This window comes from Patagioenas fasciata, unplaced genomic scaffold, assembly GCF_037038585.1.
Source record: "Patagioenas fasciata isolate bPatFas1 unplaced genomic scaffold, bPatFas1.hap1 Unplaced_192, whole genome shotgun sequence".
In the NCBI taxonomy this organism is placed as follows: domain Eukaryota; kingdom Metazoa; phylum Chordata; class Aves; order Columbiformes; family Columbidae; genus Patagioenas; species Patagioenas fasciata.
In genome coordinates, this window is record NW_027288613.1 from 40240 (window position 1) to 62347 (window position 22108).

The following is a 22108-nucleotide window of genomic DNA, read 5'->3' on the forward strand; positions in this document are numbered from 1 at the left end:
ATTCAAAAGAAGGCAAGAGAAAGAGAAATTGGTACAGAAAAGCAGTGATTCGGATGAAGAAAGAAGGCAAAAGACAAGGCAATTACCAACTGGAGGGAAAAACATGTTTATAGATCCTATAGAAAGATAGGCCAGGAATTAAATGTCACCTCATGCTGGATATGTGGGGGGTCTCAAATGACTGAATACGTTGGACGAACCCCTTGTAAGTTGGTGTTGCGGGCAAATTCATCAAATACCTCTATTCCTCCCACTTGGTGGCCAGGTCCACCTCATGGATATTGGTCTGGAAATTGTAGCCTGGTGGAAGAAAATGAGGTTCATGATAGTGTGTGCATTTCTGGGTTTACTGTTTGTGTCATGTATGGTCCCATGCTTTATTTGGTTAATACATTCAGTAGTCCAAGGCATGCAAATCTCAGGCATGCCTATAGATCCTGAAATGGCAACAAAAGGAACTAGGTATAAATTAATGATTTTAAAAGATAACACCAAACTGGATCAAGCCGCCGCTAGGCAAGTGCCAGCGAACTTTGAAGCCAAAGCACTGGGAAGCTTTGGGGAAGACCCTCCATATGCTGAGGTGGTGTGTCTCCTTCCTCTTCAGCCTCTCAAAGGTAAAAAAAGGTAAAAGGTAAAGAGCAGAGTTGGAACTGAGGGTTCCCATCTTTTGTGATAAACTGTAAAAACTCATTAACCATTTTGGTTGGAAAAGACCCTCCAGATCATGGAGCCAAACCATAACCCACCCCTGGCACTGCCCCATATCTCTGAGAACCTCATCTCCATCTGTCCAACCCTCCAGGGATGGTGACTCCAGCACTGCCCTGGGCAGCCTGTTCCAATGCCCCACAGCCCTTTTCAGGAAGAAATTGTTCCCTAATCCCATCTAAAGCCTCCCCTGGTGCCGGTTGTTTCAGGCTCTTGGTCTGGTCTTTGCACTCGGGCTCTGGGGAACAGAGAAGCCACAAAACGTGTTGAAGACTTCTCTCTGGTAAAGCTGGACTCCATTTTTCCATCTCAGTTCTTGGAGAATCTGCTCTGTGGCCTGTTTGCCAGATGTAAGGGAACACTGAGATGCTTTAGCTGCCTTGAAAGGAGGGAAGAGCAACGACACGCAGCAACATAGGAATTTCAGGTCTACTGAAACCATTAAGTTGTGAGCAGAAGATACAAAGGCCAATTGCTTTATCATGAGCATCCACTGAATGTGCTCAGACACAGCATCCCAACTCCTCACCACGTCTGCGAGGAGAAGACGTCACCGCACCAGCGAGCTCCTGCCCGGGAGACAACACCGGGTGCAATCGGACTGACTGCCGCTGTCTTAGCCTGACCGGGAAAGGCGGCCGTGGAAATGGATGTGACAAGTGGCGAAAAGGTACAAGAGCGAGTGGGAAGACACCAGAGGCAATGCCTGGGTTTCCAGAGTAAGAAAAAACAAAATACAACCAAGCAGGAAGGCAGCAGCAGGGTCAGGAGCATCCTTCTGCCAAAGTGACCCCTGGGCCACACAGGACAGTCCTGCCTGGGACAACCTGCCTGCACCAGGCAGGGGAGCTGCATGGGGCACAGTAGGGCACTGTCCCCACCCCATGGGGGCCATGGGGCAGTAGAGCCATGCAGAGGGTCCCCAAGATGGAGATCATAAAATCATCGAATTATAGGTTGGAAGAGACCCTCAAGATCATGGAGTCCAACCCAAACTGGCACTAAGCCGTGTCCCTGAGAACCTCATCTCCGTGTCTGTCCAACCCCTCCAGGGATGGTGACTCCACCACTGCCCGGGGGAGCACACATGTCTCCAAATGCTGGAAAAAGAAAGGTTGCATGGTGCTCTCTAATACAGGAATATAAATAATATAAAGGATAATGGAGGGGAGGGAAATGGCTGATGCCATTGGGGTTTCTTTAGGTGGCAAGTGGGGGTGACGCAGCCCAGGGAAGGAACGGAGAGATTTCCTCTTCTGCCCTTAGAAACCTTTATTCTTTCGGCAACAACCACTGCCAAAGGCTTGACAAGAGCTCCAGCACAGCTGTCTGCAGCCGGTGCCGGTGAGAAACCTAAAATAGGACACGGGAGAATTTGCATGGGAGTGTTCACCACGCGGAAATATCTCTGCCCTGGGAGGGCTGAGATTGAGTGGGTTGGAGGTTCTTTTTGTTTTCAAACTCACATGAAATGAAATGCAATGCAACGAAGGGTAGGCGCAGGCTGGGACTGACACCGGAGCCTCAGCACTGGGTTTTATCCTTCATGGAGAAAGGGAACCAGGCTAAATCAGCCAGCTGGAGGCCAAAACAAGGGGGTCCTTTGGCTGTTCTGGGACGGGAGATGCAGGCAGGGCCACCAGTGGGGGGTCTGTCCTGGAGCTGCAAGGGTGGGATGCGGGACGAGGCAGCCAGAGCTGCTTCCACACAAGGAGGCACAAACATTTGCCATTTCCATGCTGGTTTTAGGAGGGTTAATATATGTGATGATGATTTTTGACCCACACATCGCCTGGGTTGGCATCGCCAGCCACAGGTTGGGTTTTAGCATCGTTCTAAAATGCTGGAGGGAGCAGGGTGGGACTGAGGCAGCACTGGTGACAGAGGGACAGACACCCTGGGGTCCATGGGCGTCTTGTGCCGGACAACCCAGAGCTGGACTCGGTTCTCTGGGGGGCCCCAGGAGAGCAGAGCAGAGGGGGAGCATCCCCTCCCTCCGCCTGCTGGTGATCTGACCCAGGAGACACTTGGCTTTCTGGGCTGCAAGTGCACATTGCAGGCTTATGTCCCTTTTGTTACCCACCAGCCCTTCTCCACAGGGTTGCTATCCATCCATCCATCCATCCATCCATCCATCCATCCATCCATCCGTCCATCCCTCCCTCTCCCAGTCTGTGCTGGTACTGGGGTTGCCCTGACCCAGGTGCAGGACCTTGCACTTGGCCTACTTGAATTTCATGAGGTTCACATGGACCCCCCAGCCTGTCCAGGTCCCTCTGGATGCCACCCCTTCCCTCCAGCGCATCGACCGCACCACTTGGCTTGGTGGAAAAGCAAAACTGAAGTGTCTTGGGTGATGCAGAGACCAGGGAAAGGTGCCTGGCTTTAGCTCTCTGCCAAGCACGCCTGGGGAAACCCTTTGAAATGCTTCAGCCACTTTAGCAGAGAAAAATAACACCCCCACACAGCTGCCAGGCTTTCACTGCTCACGCAGGGACAAAGGACAGCGCGGGGACAGCACAGCTCTCACTCCGGAGCTCGCTGGCTCTGACACCCGTGCCTGTTTGGGAGAAATATCAATGGGAAAGACTTTGTGCTCTGGGATTCAGGTCATCTGAAGAACCTGGGGGTGCTCAGCACAGCAAACGAGCTGCGGCTGCGGGTGGTCCCAGCACCCCCACCCCGGGCAGCAAAGGGGGAACCATGGCAGCAGCAGATCCCACAACACATCCAGCACCCATCAGGGGGAAATAAAACACCTGAGTGGGGGCAGGTAAAGCAAGAAACCCCCACAGTGGGCACAGAGAACAGGACTGAGCACAACACATCCCAGCACTGGGGCTTCTGGGCTTAAATTGGTGTCCAGGAGCAGGGGGGTGCACGTGAGGATGCTCAGGGTGATGAAGGCATCAAGGTGGGGATGCCCGTGGGAGGGGGTGTTGGGGCTCTGAGGTGCCTGGGGATGTGTGTGTGTGTCCAGCCGTGCAGGGGACAGGGGGACAAGCACAGCCCTGTGACACACACGTAGTGGCTGCTGCTGGGTGTCGTGGTGTGGGACCCAGGATCACCCCAACACTCTGCCCTGGGCTGGGGCCAGGCGGGTGCTCCCCCAAACTGCCAGCACCCACTCCTGGGCACCCCCCCACTGGCTGCCACCCCCGGGCAGGCACAGCGGTGCTGGGCTGTACTGGGACCTGCTGGTTCACAGCAGGATTTCGGGGGGGGGCTCAGGAAGAGTAGTCGGGCACTCCACCCTGTGCTGAGCTGGATCCATCCACCAGCAGCATGTGGAGGACATTGGGGTGCAGGGGGGTTGGGAGGGGGTTTGCAGGGTGAAGGGGCAGGATATAGGGGCACGGGACAGGATAGTGGGGTGCAGGGAGAAATAGCAGGGTGCAGATGGATGACGCCCACTGGAGGGCAGGTAGAAACACAGTCCATGGATCCCAGCCCACCCCACCAGCTCCTGGTGAAGCCAAACTGGGATAACTGGGCATTGATGCTCATGGCGAGCGCCCACGGTGTATCCCAGCAGGGCTCACCCCATCATGGGGCGGGGACAAGGATGTTGGGGGGCAACTCATGAAGAGCAATCGCATCCCCAGCCCAGGATCCCTGCTCTGCTCCCCCAGTTCCCAACACGATCCCCACACCAGCGGGACCCCAGGGCAGTGCATGGGGGGACCCTCACCCTTGGCTGCTGCCCCAGCCCCCAGGCGGGGTCCCACAGGGCTCTCCCACCCCCCTCCAAGCTGGGTGCCCCTGTGGGTGCAGCAGAAACGCCCCCAATATCCATTTTAAGACTTTTTTCCAGGAAATGGGAGCCAGAAGCCGCTGAGCGGTCACTGTCAGCCCCTGCCCGCACGGAAGCCACTCGGGGTTGCAGACAAGCCAGGTCAGCCGTGTTCATTGAGAATGGTTGTGGAGGGATTAAAAATATTTCCACTAGCTCTGTAAGAATGTATAAACCTATACTCTGCTTCTCCCTGAATAAATGCCTCTCTGACCGTCATGCAAAGGGAGGTACTTCTGTAAGAAAACAGCAACGTTAAAAAAAAAGGAAAGCGCTAATACACCCTGCAGGGCCCTGCCATGTCAGGGGGGTCCCTGCCCGCGGGGGCCAAGGGACCCTCTGGCTGGCACGGGGACATGGGTGACGCACGCGGACGCTGGCCCAGCACCCTGCAGCACCCACCCCCAGTACAGCCCCCGTCAGCAGAGCCCTTGGTGTGCAAACCCCTCGCCCAGGGGTGAACCCCCCGGGGACCATGGCTCAGGTGGCCCTGCTAGGGACGGGACACGTCCCCACGCTAGGGAGCTCCCAGTGATCCCATTGCTCCCAGTTCTACCTCCACCCTGCAGCTTTGCTGTCCCATCATCTCTCCCCATACCCAGGGACACCCCTGCGGGGGACACGGCACCAGTGTTCTGCAGGGCAGCAACACTGATGGGGACATCCTGGGGGGACACAGGGACACAAAATAGTACATTGTGGGAATGCCATACAGATGAGGACATCCCTGGGGGACACATAGGGACACACAGTGCTGCTGTGTCAGGGAGCAGTGGGGACATCCTGGGAACACACAGGGACAGCACAGACAAGCGAGTGACAGCAGAGGCTGACACACCAGCGAGGGACGATGCTGTCACCGCAGGCCGGGCAGCGCCGCGGACACGTGATGGTTGTTATTGCTTTGCAGGGCCAGCGTTCCGGGGGCCAGGCTGGGGAGCCAACCTCTGATTTGGGCTTCAAGGGGCTTTCTCCAGGGACTGTCCCCCTGTGCCAGCCCAGGCCTGGGGGGGAGCAACTCTGTCCCCAACAGCAGGGCAGATGGAGGGGCTGGGATCGCTCGCCCACTTAAGCCAGGGCCAAGCTGAGCGTAACAGCGGAAAGCAGGCAGCCCGAGGTGACACGGGGACAAGGGACACGACTGGCGAGCAGATTGGCCAGTGGCCCTGCCCCGAGCGGCAGGGGGCACAGGAAAGCCAAAGCTTGGGGGACAGAGCTGTTCCCAGCCCTCCGGGGGTGGCTGGGGCAGCATCTGGCCGAGACAAGGGACCCCCGGGCTGGGTGGCCTGTCCCCTCGCTGTCCCCGCGGGCTGGGCGCTGGCCGGTTGGCTAAGGCGATATCGCAGCAGTGTAGGGTGGCGGGTGCGGTGTTGGTACCGGGGCAGGATGGAGCGCGATGTAAACATTTCTGATCTGGGGGGGTGGCAAGGAGCAGGAGGAGGAGGAGGGGGCTAGTGCGAGTCCTTCATCTGCTTCTGGATCTTCTGCAGCATCTCCTGCATCCGCCGCAGCTGGAGGGGAGCAGAGCAGGGAGCGTGGCGGGGGCTGGCACCCCCCAGCCCCCTTGCAAACAATAGTGGGGTTGAGCATCCCAAGCAAATTGGGATCCTCGAGTGCTGTGGGTTGGGGAGGGAACCTCTGACACCCCTCCAGCACCCCCCACCATGGCTGGCAGCTGCTGGGGTCTGCGGGAAGGGTGATCCCTTGCTGTGGTCGCCGTTTGCTCTGCCCGCTCCGTGATCTTACTCACGATCTTCTGTATTATCACAAAACGCACGTTTTGAGTCAACGGATTCTCATGATTTAACAGTCTGTGAACTTACTGTGCCATATAACAGACAAAGACCTATTAAACGGTAATATGCTTAAACAGATACCTACAAAGGAAACAGGTTAATAAGGAAAGCATCTTGCGGAGTTCAGCAAGTTTACTGTGACCTGTGTGTTATCAGTTAACTCTCTCAGCTTGTTGAAGTTCAGACCGTTCCGCCTGTAAAACTGTCTGAAATGATTTAATGATCTCTTGTAGAGATTTCTTTTGTCCTGCTCTTCTCGCCTTAAAAACAACATGAATTGCAACAAAGTGTTACACTTCAAGATTCTATTCTCCGGCCACTTTTCCCAATCATTCGACTTATACAGCAGCCACCATTAATTACAATATTTCACAAGATCTTCCTTCCTCCTATTTCCAAGTGCTTTCCTATGTTTAAAAACACCTCCGAATAGCGATTTCTTAGGAACACGAATGAAAACAGTCGTTCCCGACCCCATCTCGTAAGTAAAGACCATGAGAAGAGGGAGGCGGGGGAAGCACAGGGCTGCTGGCAGCGCGAGTGGGAAAAGTGGGGAGAAAGTCTTACGGTGCACTTATAGCACAAAGAAACAATTCTAACAACAACCAGTAAAACAATGAACTCGCATTCCTGACAAGCTGCTTGATTTTCAGCAGGGCAATACACAGAAGCATGTAATATGTACTGTAAAACCCGCAGATAACACGTTGATAGCAAACATTAGCATTCTCTGCTGCTAATTTCAACACCAGCGCCTCCTTAACTTCTAAGTTTTCAACCTGCTTATTGATGGCCTCTTGAAGATGGCCGATAAATTGCATGTAATTCTCATTGGGACCCTGATAATAGTTATAAACGATTTGGCTGCTTTGTTGGTTTCAGACACCTCTACTAGAGCTCGATATGCAAAGTCTGTTGACCGCCTCAGGATTTCAGAACTAATCGCTCCTGTAATTGTGGTGTGCCAATTAGTGTCTGTCCCAGGAGTTGTGGGATACCCACCCCTTTCAACGAGTCCCCACCGTTCCGTCCTAAATGATCCACAGCTGTTACACTGCATAGGTCTAATTTTGCTTGAGTCTTTCATGGTTTTTATCTGATCTCGGGGCAACACATACACGAACTCTTTTTCCTGTTAACTTTTGAAAAAAATGCTGCAAACCCCCGTCCTCATCCGAGTCATCAGATAACGCGGACTCGGACGGTGCTGCAGAATCGTTAGGAACAGGTGCGTTCGGAACAGTGCACGTTCTCACCAATACTTTCTAGCATCATAGCTATTCGTACAACCTGAGTCCCCAGGCGCACCCCCTTTCCCGTCACGATCAGCGTGACCGCATTGCCGACTGCTGGATTCACTCGCTCTTAGCTGATCTGATCTGTCACACAGTTCTGTTGCTCAGTTCTTATGCAGCGACTCCTTCTGCTCTCTCGTGGAAGTTGGAGGGTTAAAAGGCGGTAAAAGCAGATACAAAAGGGCAAAATTGTTTCCGACCTTAGCATTCTCAGCTTTCTCATGTTCTTTGGGCAAGTTGTTTGACTCCAATCGTCTGGACTTGCTGTTCTCACCACGGCTGGGCAATGGTACAGGAGCCCACCCGCTCGGCATTTTTCCTCCCCCCGCCCCGGACTGCTGAGCTGTCGGGGGTGCCGAAAGCACAGCAGGGGATGGAGTAGGGAGGGAATCCAAGACACGAACCGGGTGAACTTCACAGCGACTTTCAGGATACTTATCAGGCTGCAACGCTGCAAAAATTCCGGCAGCAGCAGACCGTTTAGCCTGGGCTGGTTGCGGCTGCCGCAGCCGCGGTGCCGGGCAGCAGAGCTGGGCTGTGCTCGCTGTCCTGCCTGTGGCTGCCGCAGGGCGCTCAGGAATTGCTCCTGAATGAGTCCGCCGCGTGCAGCTGTGGAGAGGAAGGGGCTGTGAGCGGCCGTGTGGCCGTTGGAGCTGCCGCGGCAACGGTTCCGCAGGCAACGGGCACCCGGTTCCGCAGGCAACGGGCACCCGGTTCCACAGGCGGTGCCGGCGGCGGCTCCGGCAGGCGGTGGAGCGGCCATGGCTGCGGCGGGGCCGGGGGACCGGGGCGCGACTGCCACCGTGCGGGGTCAGAAGACACGGCTGAGCCGGCGCGCCCGGGAGCTGCGCGCCGCCACCGCCGTGCAAGGTGCTGCCCCTTGGGCTTGGCGGGGACGGGCTGGGGCTCTCGCTCCCCCCGTTGTCCCGCACCAACGGCGCCTTCGTGTCCCCCAGAGCAAGGGAGGCAGTTTTTCACGCAGTCATGCGAGAAAAAGCTCCATGGGAACAGGGAGCGGCTCCCCCGCCTGTGTGAGGCCGTGCAGGAGGATGCCCAGGCTCTGGCCATGGCCCGGAAGGTAGCGGGAGCTCCCGTGTGCCACGTCCCCCTGCCCGGTGCTGGCCCTGCAGAGCCACCTGCTCCGCCAGCCCTCTCCGGGAGCAGACAGCAGTAGGACGTGACCGTCCCCATGCTGACGGGGACGTTCTCTCTGCCCGCAGCACAAGCCCGTCCTGGCCCCCGAGGTCCTCAGGGCGCACAACTTGCCCCCCGATCTGGCCGGGCTGACGGTGGAGGTAACGGGCTCTGGTGGGCACGGGCTGGTGCGGGGGCTGGGGCTCAAGGGACACTGGGAACAGGGTGCACCGTGGAGGGACCCGGTGCCGGCACAAGGACAAGCCCACAGGGCTGGTGTGGTGAGACACGGGGTGTTCACCTGTGTCCCACGGGTCCCTTTCCACCGCAGGACGCATCCGTGCAGGTCCTGCTTTAGCTCCCGGAGCAGATCCCTTGCCCCAGCAGAGCTCCTGGCCCTTCCAGCCTGCCTCTCCTGGGCTGTCTGACGCAGAGTCCCCCAGCCCTGAGGTGTTGATGTCACCTCTGCCTTAGCCCACCCACCCCCCAGAGCAAAGCTCTCCCAGTCCCCATCCTTCCAAGGGAGTGACAGTGTCCTGGAGCAACGTCCCAGCGTCCCCGGCTCTACGGTGGGGGGAGTTTCCCAGGCAGGACCCCCTTCTCCCGCGGGTGCCCAGCAAGCGCTGCCTCCAGCTTGGTGACCTCTGGCTTGCCCATCCAGGAGGCCCGGGAGAAGCTCCGGGCCACAATCTACAAACAGGCGAACACGCTCAACATGCTGGACTACCAGCTGAGGCAGCGCTGCCAAACCCGGGACAAGCTGCAGCAGCAGCTGCTGCGGCTGCAGGAGGAGGAGTCGGATGAGACTAAGAAGCAAAAGCGGGTACCCAGGACCCCTCTTCCTGGGGTGGCTGCACCCATGGGAGGCTTGAACCCAAGCCCTGCAGCCCCTGGGTAGGTGCTGGGTTCAGCAGGTGGTGTCAGCCCATGTGTCCCCGCCATCTCTGCCCCAGATGATTCGCCAGCTGGAGAACGACCTTGACAAGATGCGCGCCAAACTCCGCGCTGCAGAGAAAGTGGGCACCGTGTACGAGCGGGTGCATGATGCCCTGCAGAAGGTGAGCTCCTCCTCAGCGGGCCATCGTCCCACCTGCTCCCCCTGCAAAGGCAGCGAGGTGCCCCAGGGACTGTGCTGGAGGGACGTCCTCCTGGCTCAGCGAGGTTCTTCTGCTCCCCTCCATGAAGCGGTGAGAGCCTGGCCCGGGTTGCCCAGAGAGGTGGTGGAGGAACCATCCCTGGAGACATCCCAGGCCAGGCTGGACGGGGCTCTGAGCAACCTGAGCTGGTGAAGATGTCCCCGCTCATGGCAGGGGTGGCACTGGGGGAGCTGGGAAGGCCCCTTCAACCCCAGCTATTCTAGGATTCTGTGATTCCATCCATTGTCACAGTGTGGGGACCCCCAGGGCTCAGTGGGGTGACACGCTGTGGTTCCCTGTGTCCCAGGAGGTGAGCCAGCTGACTAGAGACGTGGTGCGCATGTGGAGGCAGTCCGAGCTGGACGACATGGAGCTGAAGGACATGGAGGCCAGGGCCGAGGAGGCCCGCAAAGCTGCTGAGATAGCCCAGGTGAGATCAGCCAGGGCACTCTGGGGCCCACTGCCACCCTCCAGAGCCCACAGACAGCACCGTGCACCCAGGCTGGTGGATCTTCCTGCAATGAAGAACAAAAGAGACTAAGCTGGGCTGGCCCACGGCACCTAGATCCTCTGGAGCTACTCACGTCTTATTCTTGGGCCAGAATGCCCTGGGGCTGGGGACAACGTGCCCAAAGCAACAGCCATGGTGAAAGCAGCACTCTCCACCCTCCGGCCCTCCCTGCCCTCCATCCTGCCCACTTTCCTACCCAGCCCATTTACACGGCGGGGTCATTTATGACACTGGCCATCTCAGAAGCTCAGCTGGTTCACAGAGGTCCATCCTCAGAACAAGAAAGCCCTTGAGGTGCTGGAGCAAGTTGAGAGAAGGGAACGGAGCTGGGGAAAGGGCTGTAGCACAAGTGTGATGGGAGCGGCTGAGGGACCTGGGGGGTTCAGCTGGAGAACAGGAGCTGAGGGGAGACCTTCTGATCTCTGAACTGCCTGAAAGGAGCTTGGAGCCAGGGGGGGTCGGGCTGTGCTCCCCAGGAACAAGCGCCAGGAGCAGAGGAAAGGGCCTCAAATTGCACCAGGGGAGGTTGAGGTTGGATGTGGGGAACAATTTCTTCCCCAAAGGGCTGTGGGGCATTGGAACAGGCTGCCCAGGGCAGTGCTGGAGTCACCATCCCTGGAGGGTTGGACAGACGGAGATGAGGTTCTCAGGGACATGGGGCATTGCCAGGGGTGGGTTGACGGTCGGACTCGATGATCTTGAGGGGCTCTTCCAACCCAAATGATTCTGTGGTCCCAGCTTCTGTAGCCACTTCTCTCTTCTCTGATACCCTCCAGGAGGAGCTGGCCAAGAGGGAAGCCGAGTTCCTTGCGGAGCGCTCCCTGGACACCCAGAAGGTTCCCATGGAGAGGCTGTGGCTGAGGGAACTGAGCGAAAAGAAAGTGCCAGTGGTGAGCTGAGGGGAAAGCAGCAGCACCGAGCCCCATGGGTGGGGGTGGCAGGGCCAGCTCCCCAGGGTGCCAGCAGCTCGGGGGGTGACCATGAACGTCCTTACAGGCAGCCAAGTCCGAGTCCAGCGTGGACGTCTCGACCCAGCAGGACCCAGTGGTGGGTGAGTGCTTGGCGGGGTGCAGTGGGGTGGGACGCGGGGGCAGCTCCGGGCATCCCTCTCTGCCGCTTTTCTCCCGCCTCAGCCACCGAACTGGAGGCCGACGAGTCCCAGAGAGACCGCGAGGCCGGGATAAGCGAGACGATGGAGGCGGCCAAGGCTGCAGTACAGTGCTCCCGCCTCTGGGTAACGGAAGAAGCCATCTCCCCATAAACCTGAGGCTGCTCGTAGCCACAGGGAGCCGAGACCTCTCTGCTCGCTTTGTTTTCTTGAGGGGTTCTCAGCTCTCCTGTGGGCCTGGAGCCCCCCAGAGCCCCTCTTGCGTGGGCAAGGATGGAGCTGTGTTTCTCCACGCCTTGAGCCTGCGGTGGTCCCTGGTGCAGAAACCCCCCTGAGGCCACGGGCCAGCTCCTGCACCCTGCATGAGCACTGTGGGCTGAGTTCTCGTGCTGTCCCCTGGTTAGGACATCCCCAGCAAGATCCTGGCACAGGAGTCATCCTTGGAGGCCCTGGAGAACTACATCAAGGAGCAGGAAGAGCTGCAGGAGGAGCTGAAGAAAAAACTGAGGGATCTGGAGCTGAAGAAGGCTTTGCTCCTGTTTCACCAGGCCCCCAACAAAACCAGGTGCTGCTGGCCTCGGGACAGCCGTGTCATAGAATCACAGACTCACTTTGGTTGGAAAAGACTCTCAAGATCATTGAGTCCAACCATCAACCCAGCCCTGGCACTGCCCCATGTCCCTGACAACCTCATGTCCGTCTGTCCAACCCTCCAGGGATGGTGACTCCAGCACTGCCCTGGGCAGCCTGTTCCAATGCCCCACAGCCCTTTGGGAAAGACACTGTGCCCCAGATCCCACCTCAACGTCCCTTGGCGCAACTTGAGGCCATTTCTGTTTGTCCTATCACTTGTTACGATTCGGGTGGTGAGAGCCTGTCCCATGTTGGCCAGAGAGGTGGTGGATGAACCATCCCTGGAGACATCCCAGGCCAGGCTGGATGGGGCTCTGAGCAACCTGAGCTGGTGAAGATGTCCCTGCTCATGGCGGGGGGGGTGGGTTGCAACCTGAGCAGCTTTTGCAATGATTTGTGGTGTCTCTGCACCCCTGTGCAGTTGTATGCATGTGGCTGTGATTGGCTGCAGGATGCTGGAGAAGGAGCTGAGGGCGAAACTGCAGGAGCAAGAGGCCCGGCGGGACCGGTCGCGAGCCCAGATGCTGAAGAACGAGGAGCTCCTCTTTCAGATTGAGAACAGAATCGACCACCTCCTCTTCCGTGTGCGCGGCATCACCGTGCCTGGCCAGGTAGCCCCCCAGCGCTGGGTGGCGCAGTGACACAGCGCGGTGACACTTGGCGCAGCCACCGTCACCCCAGGTGGCTCATTTTGCCCACCAAGGTTGTTCTCTCTGTCTCCAGGATGATTCTCTCCTGTCCCGGGGGCTGGAGGGGAAGGTCCAGTACCTGGTCCAGAAGTGGCAGTACCTGGAGCAGCGGGTGGCCCACCTGCCCCCTGAGTGCAAGATCCTGGACGAGAGCAGCGAGGTACGTGGGGTGTCCATCCCTGCTGGGGTCTTCGGGGACCCGCGCCAGGAGGCTCCTCCTGATGGCCCGTCCCAAGTGAGGAGAATGGCGGTGGCCCCATGGAGCAGCTCAGCTCCAGGTGGCACTGGGCACTGCAGGGTGTTGTCCCCAGGGGATCATCAAGGGCATCCCTTGGGTTGTAACACTCACCTTCCCTTCAACAATTAACCCAGGGTGTCTTTCACAGATTTTCGTGAAGGCCAGGGATTTTCTGGAGAAGAAAATGTCAAGTGATCCTCGGAACGTGATGGTTTCCTTTGAGGAGAGAGACAGCAGCGATGACGGTAGGAGAGCTTAGCGGGGACGTGTCCCACGGCGACTGTCCCTGCCCCTGCCTGTTGGGATTTGTGACCATCCTCGCCTGTCTCTCCTGTCCCAGCAGAGCTCAGCCCATGAGTTCTCTCCAGACCCTGGGGCCGTCTCCAAGGCTTTGAGCATGGGTGGTGCTTTTAGGTGGGGATGTGGGAGCATGAAGGCGGCCGGTGGGGTGGCGAGCATTGAACCACAGAAGGAACAAGAAAAGATGCTATGGGGCAAGGAGGGAGAGCCTTGTCTTCAAAATCACCTGGTTGTGAAGAACAACCAGTGCTGGGGTCTGTCTGTGGCCTCTTCCTATTGGATGCTCTTGGAGGAGCCACTGAGTTTTTGGAGCTTGCCACCTCTTTTGAATGAAGCTGGAGCTGCGTCCAGCACCGCGTGGCTCCAGACCTTTCTGGGAAGCCCCAGCAGCTGGGGATGGGCCACAGCAGCGGCACTGCCAGGCCCTGCAGGTCAGCCTGGGATGCTGGGCAGGAAGAGCCAGGGCTTGGCAGGAAAGCTCACTGTGATGCCACCAGCCCTCCAAAGCGTGCTGGCTCTCCCTGGTGACACCGGCACAGCGGAGATGGCCCTGCAGACCCTCCCCAGCCCATTTCTCTCTGTTCGCTCCTCCAGAATCCTCTGAATCCTCTGAAGAGAAGGAGGACGAAGATGGCGAGCACGTCCCCACCCGGGAAGACATCAAGAGGGAGGGGCAGCTGCTGATCGAAAGCCAGAAAAAAGCCATCAAAAAGTAGCAGTTGCTCCACGAGAGCTTTGGATGCCCCAGACCAGCCCTTGTTCTTTGGATACCCCCACTACCCCTGTGTTTTGGATGGCCCAGACCATCCACTTGACCCTGTATTCCCCCGCCACCCCTTGTACCCTTTCTCCAACAGGTTTAATAAAGCAGATCTTTTTTTGTTCCTCCCAAACCTGTGGTCAAGCTGCAATGGGGGGTCCTAGGTCACTCCTGTCACCCGGGACGCATGGGGGTCAAACCCTGAGGAGCACTCACCTGGGATTGGAGGCAGCCCCATCGCTCTGGCCCTCACCCAGCTGTTCTCCTCGCAGAGCTGGGGATGGGCTGGGGTGGGGACGGCGTTCCTGGCCAGAGGAAAGCCGGGGGCAGCCTGGCTTTTCCCCCACTTGATCCTGTGGAGCCAGCAACTTCCTGGGACCTCTGTCCCCCAGACGGCTCTGGGTGCACCAGTGGGCCGCTGTGTGTCCACAAACATCTGCCAAAGCCTCAGGTAACCGAGAAACCCACTTCTCAGCAGTGACATCACCGAATCCAAGATCCAGAGCGGCAACGGTTCCGCAGGCAACGGGCAGCCGGTTCCGCAGGCAACGGGCACCCGGTTCCACAGGCGGTGCCGGCCAGAGAGGCAGAGGGTGTGGAAACCTGGACCTGATCCTCTTACCAGGAGTGGTGACTTATTGTTCCCAACTTAGCCTGGCCAATCCCTGTACCAAGTGCTACGAGCGTGTGAGATAGGAAGACTAACCCAATATGTTCTAAATTATCACGCTCATATTAATTCTGGATGTTATGATAGAACAGAATTGGAGAAGTGTGAAATCCAAGGGCAGAAATTATGGGTAGCAACTAACCCAGGGAAAGGTGGACTCAGTGTAGGCTCTGTCTCCTGCCCTAGGGGAGAACAGAATATCTGTTTTAGACAAGCTGGTGTGTGGGGCTATTCAGATGGAGGGGCAGTGCAAGATCAGTATAAGGAGGAGTTAATGAAGAGTGCCACTCAGGAATTCAAAAGAAGGCAAGAGAAAGAGAAATTGGTACAGAAAAGCAGTGATTCGGATGAAGAAATAAGGCAAAAGACAAGGGATTGCAATTACCAACTGGAGGGAAAAACATGTTTATAGATCTTATAGAAAGATAGGCCAGGAATTAAATGTCACCTCATGCTGGATATGTGGGGGGTCTCAAATGACTGAATACGTTGGACGAACCCCTTGTAAGTTGGTGTTGCGGGCAAATTCATCAAATACCTCTATTCCTCCCACTTGGTGGCCAGGTCCACCTCATGGATATTGGTCTGGAAATTGTAGCCTGGTGGAAGAAAATGAGGTTCATGATAGCGTGTGCATTTCTGGGTTTACTGTTTGTGTCATGTATGGTCCCATGCTTTATTTGGTTAATACATTCAGTAGTCCAAGGCATGCAAATCTCAGGCATGCCTATAGATCCTGAAATGGCAACAAAAGGAACTAGGTATAAATTAATGATTTTAAAAGATAACACCAAACTGGATCAAGCCGCCGCTAGGCAAGTGCCAGCGAACTTTGAAGCCAAAGCACTGGGAAGCTTTGGGGAAGACCCTCCATATGCTGAGGTGGTGTGTCTCCTTCCTCTTCAGCCTCTCAAAGGTAAAAAAAGGTAAAAGGTAAAGAGCAGAGTTGGAACTGAGGGTTCCCATCTTTTGTGATAAACTGTAAAAACTCATTAACCATTTTGGTTGGAAAAGACCCTCCAGATCATGGAGCCAAACCATAACCCACCCCTGGCACTGCCCCATATCTCTGAGAACCTCATCTCCATCTGTCCAACCCTCCAGGGATGGTGACTCCACCACTGCCCTGGGCAGCCTGTTCCAATGCTCCACAGCCCTTTTCAGGAAGAAATTGTTCCCTAATCCCATCTAAAGCCTCCCCTGGTGCCGGTTGTTTCAGGCTCTTGGTCTGGTCTTTGCACTCGGGCTCTGGGGAACAGAGAAGCCACAAAACGTGTTGAAGACTTCTCTCTGGTAAAGCTGGACTCCATTTTTCCATCTCAGTTCTTGGAGAATCTGCTCTGTGGCCTGTTTGCCAGATGCAAGGGAACACTGAGATGCTTTAGCTGCCTTGAAAGGAGGGAAGAGCAACGACACGCAGCAACATAGGAATTTCAGGTCTACTGAAACCATTAAGTTGTGAGCAGAAGATACAAAGGCCAATTGCTTTATCATGAGCATCCACTGAATGTGCTCAGACACAGCATCCCAACTCCTCACCACGTCTGCGAGGAGAAGACGTCACCGCACCAGCGAGCTCCTGCCCGGGAGACAACACCGGGTGCAATCGGACTGACTGCCGCTGTCTTAGCCTGACCGGGAAAGGCGGCCGTGGAAATGGATGTGACAAGTGGCGAAAAGGTACAAGAGCGAGTGGGAAGACACCAGAGGCAATGCCTGGGTTTCCAGAGTAAGAAAAAACAAAATACAACCAAGCAGGAAGGCAGCAGCAGGGTCAGGAGCATCCTTCTGCCAAAGTGACCCCTGGGCCACACAGGACAGTCCTGCCTGGGACAACCTGCCTGCACCAGGCAGGGGAGCTGCATGGGGCATAGTAGGGCACTGTCCCCACCCCATGGAGGCCATGGGGCAGTAGAGCCATGCAGAGGGTCCCCAAGATGGAGATCATAAAATCATCGAATTATAGGTTGGAAGAGACCCTCAAGATCATGGAGTCCAACCCAAACTGGCACTAAGCCGTGTCCCTGAGAACCTCATCTCCGTGTCTGTCCAACCCCTCCAGGGATGGTGACTCCACCACTGCCCGGGGGAGCACACATGTCTCCAAATGCTGGAAAAAGAAAGGTTGCATGGTGCTCTCTAATACAGGAATATAAATAATATAAAGGATAATGGAGGGGAGGGAAATGGCTGATGCCATTGGGGTTTCTTTAGGTGGCAAGTGGGGGTGACGCAGCCCAGGGAAGGAACGGAGAGATTTCCTCTTCTGCCCTTAGAAACCTTTATTCTTTCGGCAACAACCACTGCCAAAGGCTTGACAAGAGCTCCAGCACAGCTGTCTGCAGCCGGTGCCGGTGAGAAACCTAAAATAGGACACGGGAGAATTTGCATGGGAGTGTTCACCACGCGGAAATATCTCTGCCCTGGGAGGGCTGAGATTGAGTGGGTTGGAGGTTCTTTTTGTTTTCAAACTCACATGAAATGAAATGCAATGCAACGAAGGGTAGGCGCAGGCTGGGACTGACACCGGAGCCTCAGCACTGGGTTTTATCCTTCATGGAGAAAGGGAACCAGGCTAAATCAGCCAGCTGGAGGCCAAAACAAGGGGGTCCTTTGGCTGTTCTGGGACGGGAGATGCAGGCAGGGCCACCAGTGGGGGGTCTGTCCTGGAGCTGCAAGGGTGGGATGCGGGACGAGGCAGCCAGAGCTGCTTCCACACAAGGAGGCACAAACATTTGCCATTTCCATGCTGGTTTTAGGAGGGTTAATATATGTGATGATGATTTTTGACCCACACATCGCCTGGGTTGGCATCGCCAGCCACAGGTTGGGTTTTAGCATCGTTCTAAAATGCTGGAGGGAGCAGGGTGGGACTGAGGCAGCACTGGTGACAGAGGGACAGACACCCTGGGGTCCATGGGCGTCTTGTGCCGGACAACCCAGAGCTGGACTCGGTTCTCTGGGGGGCCCCAGGAGAGCAGAGCAGAGGGGGAGCATCCCCTCCCTCCGCCTGCTGGTGATCTGACCCAGGAGACACTTGGCTTTCTGGGCTGCAAGTGCACATTGCAGGCTTATGTCCCTTTTGTTACCCACCAGCCCTTCTCCACAGGGTTGCTATCCATCCATCCATCCATCCATCCATCCATCCATCCATCCATCCCTCCCTCTCCCAGTCTGTGCTGGTACTGGGGTTGCCCTGACCCAGGTGCAGGACCTTGCACTTGGCCTACTTGAATTTCATGAGGTTCACATGGACCCCCCAGCCTGTCCAGGTCCCTCTGGATGCCACCCCTTCCCTCCAGCGCATCGACCGCACCACTTGGCTTGGTGGAAAAGCAAAACTGAAGTGTCTTGGGTGATGCAGAGACCAGGGAAAGGTGCCTGGCTTTAGCTCTCTGCCAAGCACGCCTGGGGAAACCCTTTGAAATGCTTCAGCCACTTTAGCAGAGAAAAATAACACCCCCACACAGCTGCCAGGCTTTCACTGCTCACGCAGGGACAAAGGACAGCGCGGGGACAGCACAGCTCTCACTCCGGAGCTCGCTGGCTCTGACACCCGTGCCTGTTTGGGAGAAATATCAATGGGAAAGACTTTGTGCTCTGGGATTCAGGTCATCTGAAGAACCTGGGGGTGCTCAGCACAGCAAACGAGCTGGGGCTGCGGGTGGTCCCAGCACCCCCACCCCGGGCAGCAAAGGGGCAACTATGGCAGCAGCAGATCCCACAACACATCCAGCACCCATCAGGGGGAAATAAAACACCTGAGTGGGGGCAGGTAAAGCAAGAAACCCCCACAGTGGGCACAGAGAACAGGACTGAGCACAACACATCCCAGCACTGGGGCTTCTGGGCTTAAATTGGTGTCCAGGAGCAGGGGGGTGCAGGTGAGGATGCTCAGGGTGATGAAGGCATCAAGGTGGGGATGCCCGTGGGAGGGGGTGTTGGGGCTCTGAGGTGCCTGGGGATGTGTGTGTGTGTCCAGCCGTGCAGGGGACAGGGGGACAAGCACAGCCCTGTGACACACACGTAGTGGCTGCTGCTGGGTGTCGTGGTGTGGGACCCAGGATCACCCCAACACTCTGCCCTGGGCTGGGGCCAGGCGGGTGCTCCCCCAAACTGCCAGCACCCACTCCTGGGCACCCCCCCACTGGCTGCCACCCCCGGGCAGGCACAGCGGTGCTGGGCTGTACTGGGACCTGCTGGTTCACAGCAGGATTTCGGGGGGGGCTCAGGAAGAGTAGTCGGGCACTCCACCCTGTGCTGAGCTGGATCCATCCACCAGCAGCATGTGGAGGACATTGGGGTGCAGGGGGGTTGGGAGGGGGTTTGCAGGGTGAAGGGGCAGGATATAGGGGCACGGGACAGGATAGTGGGGTGCAGGGAGAAATAGCAGGGTGCAGATGGATGACGCCCACTGGAGGGCAGGTAGAAACACAGTCCATGGATCCCAGCCCACCCCACCAGCTCCTGGTGAAGCCAAACTGGGATAACTGGGCATTGATGCTCATGGCGAGCGCCCACGGTGTATCCCAGCAGGGCTCACCCCATCATGGGGCGGGGACAAGGATGTTGGGGGGCAACTCATGAAGAGCAATCGCATCCCCAGCCCAGGATCCCTGCTCTGCTCCCCCAGTTCCCAACACGATCCCCACACCAGCGGGACCCCAGGGCAGTGCATGGGGGGACCCTCACCCTTGGCTGCTGCCCCAGCCCCCAGGCGGGGTCCCACAGGGCTCTCCCACCCCCCTCCAAGCTGGGTGCCCCTGTGGGTGCAGCAGAAACGCCCCCAATATCCATTTTAAGACTTTTTTCCAGGAAATGGGAGCCAGAAGCCGCTGAGCGGTCACTGTCAGCCCCTGCCCGCACGGAAGCCACTCGGGGTTGCAGACAAGCCAGGTCAGCCGTGTTCATTGAGAATGGTTGTGGAGGGATTAAAAATATTTCCACTAGCTCTGTAAGAATGTATAAACCTATACTCTGCTTCTCCCTGAATAAATGCCTCTCTGACCGTCATGCAAAGGGAGGTACTTCTGTAAGAAAACAGCAACGTTAAAAAAAAAGGAAAGCGCTAATACACCCCGCAGGGCCCTGCCATGTCAGGGGGGTCCCTGCCCGCGGGGGCCAAGGGACCCTCTGGCTGGCACGGGGACATGGGTGACGCACGCGGACGCTGGCCCAGCACCCTGCAGCACCCACCCCCAGTACAGCCCCCGTCAGCAGAGCCCTTGGTGTGCAAACCCCTCGCCCAGGGGTGAACCCCCCGGGGACCATGGCTCAGGTGGCCCTGCTAGGGACGGGACACGTCCCCACGCTAGGGAGCTCCCAGTGATCCCATTGCTCCCAGTTCTGCCTCCACCCTGCAGCTTTGCTGTCCCATCATCTCTCCCCATACCCAGGGACACCCCTGCGGGGGACACGGCACCAGTGTTCTGCAGGGCAGCAACACTGATGGGGACATCCTGGGGGGACACAGGGACACAAAATAGTACATTGTGGGAATGCCATACAGATGAGGACATCCCTGGGGGACACATAGGGACACACAGTGCTGCTGTGTCAGGGAGCAGTGGGGACATCCTGGGAACACACAGGGACAGCACAGACAAGCGAGTGACAGCAGAGGCTGACACACCAGCGAGGGACGATGCTGTCACCGCAGGCCGGGCAGCGCCGCGGGCACGTGATGGTTGTTATTGCTTTGCAGGGCCAGCGTTCCGGGGGCCAGGCTGGGGAGCCAACCTCTGATTTGGGCTTCAAGGGGCTTTCTCCAGGGACTGTCCCCCTGTGCCAGCCAAGGCCTGGGGGGGAGCAACTCTGTCCCCAACAGCAGGGCAGATGGAGGGGCTGGGATCGCTCGCCCGCTTAAGCCAGGGCCAAGCTGAGCGTAACAGCGGAAAGCAGGCAGCCCGAGGTGACACGGGGACAAGGGACACGACTGGCGAGCAGATTGGCCAGTGGCCCTGCCCCGAGCGGCAGGGGGCACAGGAAAGCCAAAGCTTGGGGGACAGAGCTGTCCCCAGCCCGCCGGGGGTGGCTGGGGCAGCATCTGGCCGAGACAAGGGACCCCCGGGCTGGGTGGCCTGTCCCCTCGCTGTCCCCGCGGGCTGGGCGCTGGCCGGTTGGCTAAGGCGATATCGCAGCAGCGTAGGGTGGCGGGTGCGGTGTTGGTACCGGGGCAGGATGGAGCGCGATGTAAACATTTCTGATCTGGGGGGGTGGCAAGGAGCAGGAGGAGGAGGAGGGGGCTAGTGCGAGTCCTTCATCTGCTTCTGGATCTTCTGCAGCATCTCCTGCATCCGCCGCAGCTGGAGGGGAGCAGAGCAGGGAGCGTGGCGGGGGCTGGCACCCCCCAGCCCCCTTGCAAACAATAGTGGGGTTGAGCATCCCAAGCAAATTGGGATCCTCGAGTGCTGTGGGTTGGGGAGGGAACCTCTGACACCCCTCCAGCACCCCCCACCATGGCTGGCAGCTGCTGGGGTCTGCGGGAAGGGTGATCCCTTGCTGTGGTCGCCGTTTGCTCTGCCCGCTCCGTGATCTTACTCACGATCTTCTGTATTATCACAAAACGCACGTTTTGAGTCAACGGATTCTCATGATTTAACAGTCTGTGAACTTACTGTGCCATATAACAGACAAAGACCTATTAAACGGTAATATGCTTAAACAGATACCTACAAAGGAAACAGGTTAATAAGGAAAGCATCTTGCGGAGTTCAGCAAGTTTACTGTGAGCTGTGTGTTATCAGTTAACTCTCTCAGCTTGTTGAAGTTCAGACCGTTCCGCCTGTAAAACTGTCTGAAATGATTTAATGATCTCTTGTAGAGATTTCTTTTGTCCTGCTCTTCTCGCCTTAAAAACAACATGAATTGCAACAAAGTGTTATACTTCAAGATCCTATTCTCCGGCCACTTTTCCCAATCATTTGACTTATACAGCAGCCACCATTAATTACAATATTTCACAAGATCTTCCTTCCTCCTATTTCCAAGTGCTTTCCTATGTTTAAAAACACCTCCGAATAGCGATTTCTTAGGAACACGAATGAAAACAGTCGTTCCCGACCCCATCTCGTAAGTAAAGACCATGAGAAGAGGGAGGCGGGGGAAGCACAGGGCTGCTGGCAGCGCGAGTGGGAAAAGTGGGGAGAAAGTCTTACGGTGCACTTATAGCACAAAGAAACAATTCTGACAACAACCAGTAAAACAATGAACTCGCATTCCTGACAAGCTGCTTGATTTTCAGCAGGGCAATACACAGAAGCATGTAATATGTACTGTAAAACCCGCAGATAACACGTTGATAGCAAACATTAGCATTCTCTGCTGCTAATTTC

The 22108-nt window shown here is 56.9% G+C and overlaps 1 long non-coding RNA gene across 1 annotated transcript; it reads left to right on the forward strand.

The window, feature by feature from the left end:
- The first annotated feature begins 13196 nt into the window (after positions 1–13196).
- LOC139826790 (uncharacterized) lies at positions 13197–14237 on the forward strand. Its single transcript, XR_011736927.1, has 2 exons — positions 13197–13289; positions 13939–14237. It is a non-coding gene; the product is annotated as an uncharacterized lncRNA (long non-coding RNA).
- Positions 14238–22108: the final 7871 nt, after the last annotated feature.